Genomic DNA, 6,000 nt, shown 5'->3' on the forward strand with positions numbered 1-6,000 from the left:
GTGAAGGTGAAATACACTTCTAACATGTTCTTTTTCAATTGCATTTGTTTCACAAAATTTTAAGGAGATTTCATAAGAGAAACGCAAGTAAAAATTATACTGAACTAGCATTTCTGAACTATTGATTTTCTGCGTACTGAGTAACTCTCTAAAATCTGAAGAGTCATATCATTCTTCAAGTCTAAAAATTTTCATTTCTTTCAAAGTTTCCTCCCTTCCATTTTCTTTCTTCTAGGACTTCTGTTTGTTGGAGTTGTTCCTCTTGGTGGTCCTCTATGTCTCATCTTTTCTCTCATATTTTCCATCTCGTTGTTTTTATGCTTGATGTTCTGAGTGACTTCTTTTTTCTGGTTTTCCTATTGAATTTTTAATTTTACTAACTATAATTTTATCACTAAGAGTTTGCTTGTATCAAATGTTAATGTTGCTTTCTCTAAGCAAAATATTCTTGTTTTGTGGATATATTAACATCTTAAACATGAATATATTAGAAATTAAAATTTTCTTCTGGGGTGATGAAAATGTTTTGCATCTTCATGGGTGGTTATACAGTTATATAAACAGAAGTCAATGAGCTATACATTATGATTTGTGCATTTTACTCTCTGTAAATTTTGCCTTAAAAATGACTTTGCTGTTACTGGAGGAATGAGAACAAAAGTAAATCTGGGTTCTACTGGGCCTGAGGCTTTTACAAATTACAAATATGAAATTAGGTTTGAAAGTAAATATTTATTTAGAATGAAAAAAGAAATAAAACAAAATACAAATTTTAAGAAGCTTTCAAATACCACAACCATTACAAAATCCAGAAAAATAATAAAATTATTTTTGTTAATTGCCTGACACGTCTCTATAATCCTTTTTTGGGGGGGGAGGGTACATCCTCTTTGATTACCTCTTCATATTACATTTTGTATAATCATTTTTCTATACAGAGAAAAGAGAGAGAGAATATTCAGTCTTGTCTTTATCATGGTAAATTGACATTTGGTTGGGTTTTTTTTTTCACTGAAATTTCTTTTATTAGACTTAATATACTCATGAAAAAAAATATTAAAAACCACAATATACATTACAGTACGAAAAGGAAAAAGTAATGGATTAATATTTTTAGTAACATTACTATATTCTTTAACATGCGGAAAAAACACATGAAACGTTGCTTCCAATAAGTAAACTCTGCAAAGTTGAGAGATTGATTTGCACTAAGAATATTAGCATTGAAGTAATTCAAGTTGTTTCTTCAGTTTTACAATCACTGTGCTATCTATCACTGCTTATTTAGAAGCTACTGTTTAAATGCAGGGTATATATTATCACGGAGGTTAAAGACACATCTGTGTTTGAAGCAAAATGAAATTATTCTGAACCATTAAGATGAACCTACTCTCAAAAAGACATGTGTGGCTGCATCAATGTGTGTCTGAGGTTAACTGTATAACTGGGAGTTTATCAAACATAACTCCCATGTAGAATATAATGCTCATTAAAGGATGAGTAATTAAAAATGGACTAATTTAAACTTTACACAACTATTGTGTTATAAAATCTCAATAGTAAAGGTAGCCATTGCTTTGAACTTAGACCAACAGAAGACTTTGTGAGAGAGGATTTTTTTTTATCACTAACAATGTTAAGTTACTGGAACATGGCAATATTAAAATCTGGATTTTTGTTGATGGTTCAGAAAGCTTCTTGCAACTGTACAGTTCACTGTTGAAACATGATATAAATTTTTAAGATTGTTATCAAATCTAGGAAAACCTCTATCAAGTTATTTTATATGAGTTATAAGATTCCAGGCCTTTCAAGTTTCCTGTAATTCTCAGTTACTGTAATAGTGACCCATCTTAAATGCTCTTCCAATCGACAGTTCTCATTAACCATTTTGCTATTAACGTTCCTGTGGTAGTTATGTATTGAGTTTTATGTTTCCTTTGCCATCAGTACTTCGTGTTAATTCAGCTGGAAATTTAATCATAGGAATTCTGATAAATACTGTATGACACAATTTTTGTTAAAAATGTACAGTGTGTTTATAATTATACACACTGCATTTAGCAAGACTATTTCTGATTGGCTAGAACTTCCAATTTGACTAGAATTCATTGAGAACCAAATCCTCCATCTTTGGTTTTACAAGTCTGGTGAAGGAAAGAATTTTCCACAGACTAGCTCCTCGCTCCACTTCCATCTTGTTTCTCCACCACACCCACATCCCAGGGTGCCAGGTACCACAGGACATGGTCATCCCTCAATCCCGTCTCTGACCCAGCACCTTTGTGTCATGATGCTGAGTGAATGCACATAGTGGGCAGTAGGAATATTACTACAACTTGTTCCTATGCCAGAACTACTGCCATCCATATAAACATATCCCACTAAATCCATACTTAATGTATCCCCAACTCAACTGCTCCTTACCCAGACCCCCAAAATACCTGCAGTCATTTCCTCACCACTCAACAGGAGGGGAATCGGGTAGAGGGGAAGTCTGCGTGGAAAGGGACAGCAGTCTTAACCATTGCAGTTAAAATCTCTTTTACAAATGTTACAAAAATTTTACAAAAATATATGGCCATGTGAACATTCTGAAGGCTCACCCCAGGGTCTTGGAAGAGGCCAAAGTGAGGGAGGGGACACGAAGCTTAAACTTCCTTAGCTTCCCGGTTAATCCACCTCTGGATGTGAGACAGACACAAGCGAGATGAACCCTCTTCAATCATTAATTCCAAAATGCATAGTGCTCTCCAGAGTCGCTTATTCCTCACATGTTAATTGAGTGTCTGGAAGTTCAGGCAAAATATATATTAATGATATCTTTTATTCCTAGAAGAAAACTACATTGACAGAAAAAATCGCATTTATTTGAATGTCTGTTCTCTACAGGAAATGAAGATTGAAACAATGATTTCTGCTTGTCATTGTCTCACTTAGTAAAGAATATAGTTTTTGTGCTGGAGACCGCTAAAGCTTATTAATGATTTTCAGATTTCAGCAATTAGATGCTTACACTGTCTTTCTCTTATCTGATACAGACACTTTAACATACTTAAGCATATACCTGAGTATCGTATCATTTATTTTCCTGTTATTAACTAAAGTTAAAGCACTTTAGGAGGGACTACTAAACATCTCTGAGGAAAATGGTAGAATAGTACAGTCCTTTCTAAAACTATCCTGATGGGGAGCCTGTTTCCTATTCAGTTCAAATGCCAGGCAGTATGGCTGCTTCCTCTGTTCCTATGGAAACCTCAGCCTTGCTGAAGTTCAAGTTAATTTCTTACCGCCATCTGCCTGTTGAGCTACAGGGCTTTCTTTAGCTAATATCGTGCAGAGGCCTGTTAGGAGAATGAAGTTTACTTAGGAACTCCCTGGGCTGTCCCAACAGGAGGTCAAGATTGAAAACAGATCCAGCTGAACCTCAGTGCAGAATTAGCTGAAGGATGAAAGGAGTTAAAATATACTGTGTGAGGTATTTTAAAAAATTAACCCATATTTAATACCAATTGACTAGATGGGATATTAAAAAGAGTTCACACTACATTGGACAAAGTTTGTGTAATGTTTTATCATCCCTTTAAACTCTAAAATTGCCACATTTCTATGTGCTTCTTGAAAATGTTAATGATATCTCAAATCAAAGGTCACAAGCTGGTGACCCGTGAATCAGCTCTGGCCTGCAGACATGGTTTTTTGGCCCACACAGTGTTTTAAAACAATGCTTGAATTAGTGGCCAACTTCTAGAAATTAGAAAACTTCATGAGAGAAAGAAAAAAGTCCTCTGGATTTCCAACTTCTCTTTAAAAAAAAACTTGGAAGATGTGGCCAGCTCCGCATTCGTCATCGTTGAATCCAGAGCTCAGCAGCGGCTGCCCCTGGGAGAGACGGGGGTCTCCCATTTGGCACAGTCCCTGTCACTCCTTACCCTTTCACACTGGCCCGCTTCATTCATTAGTAGTAGCTGCCCGGCCTCTACGACACTTGCATTCACAATTCCTGCCTTAGATTCATGCAGTGCTCACTTCCTAAAGAGTAATACATAAACTCAAAAACCCAAGCACGCACTAGCTCACAGAATACAGTATTTTTACCAGCCTAACACATAGGGTAGCAAATAATCAATCCTTTTCACTAATCGATCAGTGATATTAATCCCTTTTGTTTGCTTCTCTAGCATAAATTACTTGATTTAAATAATTTGCAATGCTGCCCATCAAGTATCAGCAAAGAAGAAGATGGTAAGCATATCAGCCTTTCTGTTCTCTACCTAAGAATGGTTATTAGTAATAATCAGCTGTATTTGTTGTTTGCTTACTAAGTGGCATCACTGTGCTTTATAGCAATACCATATCAAATCACTATAATCCTCTTCGTTTTACAGATGAGAGAACTGAGGTTTAGGAGGATCAATAACTTGCCCAGGGCTTCCCTGGTGGCGCAGTGGTTGAGAATCTGCCTGCCAATGCAGGGGACACGGGTTCGAGCCCTGGTCTGGGAAGATCCCACATGCCGCGGAGCAGCTAGGCCCGTGAGCCACAACTACTGAGCCTGCGCATCTGGAGCCTGTGCTCCGCAACAAGAGAGGCCGCGATAGTGAGAGGCCCGCGCACCGCGATGAAGAGTGGTCCCCACTGCAGCAACTAGAGAAAGCCCTCGCACAGAAACGAAGACCCAACACAGCCAAAAATAAATAAATAAATAAATAAACCCAAAGTTTAAAAAAAAATAAATAAATAACTTGCCCAAAGTCATAGAGCTAGTAGATAACAAATTCCAGCTTCACTCAATTCTTTCTGATTCTAGAGCCTGCACATTAAACCACTACAGCTTGTTTATCCTCATTTTAGGTAAATGTTTTCACCAAGAGTTTTAACTATTTCTGTATTTCTAAATCTGCCTCAGAATATGTTCAGAATGACAAAAAAGTCTGTGACACAGTCCTTTCCTTCAAGGAATATAGAATTTCAGTGAGAAGAGTCATTGTTTTAGCAGATTTTATTGCCTACACTGCCCACAAACAAATAAATATGCAATTACATGTTATCTTAGAGGGAAATAGAAGGATCTATGCTAATGCATAGAATTGAAGCATGGGTTAACCAGAAAAAAAAGTATGCACAAAGACATTTGGAAGTACAAGACAATATGGTGCTTGGGGAAAGTTGAAAGTAGTTGGCGTGAGCTAAGAACTAGAAGAGGCATTTCACAAAAGGATGAGTACAACTGGCCAATAACATGGTGGGATAATACTCTGAAATATCAGCAGACGTTTTTAAATGGGTATTTACTTTCTCCCTTTGCCCTTCCTTCCCTGCATCTCCACAGCTTGGTGTTTCATACCGATGGCCTCAAGGAAATGGTGGTATGACTAGACAGGTGGAGCCTCTGACAGCCTCACCATCCTTCTCACGTGCCAGCCTGTCACAGGGCAGCATAACGATGCCTGTGCCCCAGAGGGGCCTCAGAAATGGTGAAGTGGGCTGTCAGAACTGAAAGCTCCTCCTGGAAAGGAATAAGGGACATCTTGACACGTTTTTGTCCCTAATCCCACAGGAACCGATGATCAAGGCCAAGTGCATAGATGGCCATCTCATTCCAATACATACTAGAGTGGGAAAGTAGCAGCACCAGTCAGTTGGATTCCCCCTAAAACGCACGCCAAGACTCATACCCAACGCCTCACACTTAGCCCCCTGGAATTTGGCTGTGATCCCAGGGGAAAGTGTGTGTGGGACTGAGATTAATTTCCCATCTCCCTAGTGGAATGAGGACCCAAAGACTGAGAAAATAGACTGAGTACAGAAAAATAAACAGTGCCTTTTGCACACCTGAGCTGAGAAGCAAGTGTCATAGCATCTTTTAGGAATCACTAATAATTGCGGAAATACAGATTATAATAAGATTCCATTTGTTTTGCCTAACAGATCGACAAACACTAAATAGGTTGATAATTACGTTTGTGAGATTGCAGGGAGACAGGCAGTCACAAATAC

This window comes from Balaenoptera musculus, chromosome 5 (assembly GCF_009873245.2).
Source record: "Balaenoptera musculus isolate JJ_BM4_2016_0621 chromosome 5, mBalMus1.pri.v3, whole genome shotgun sequence".
Taxonomy (NCBI): Eukaryota; Metazoa; Chordata; class Mammalia; order Artiodactyla; family Balaenopteridae; genus Balaenoptera; species Balaenoptera musculus.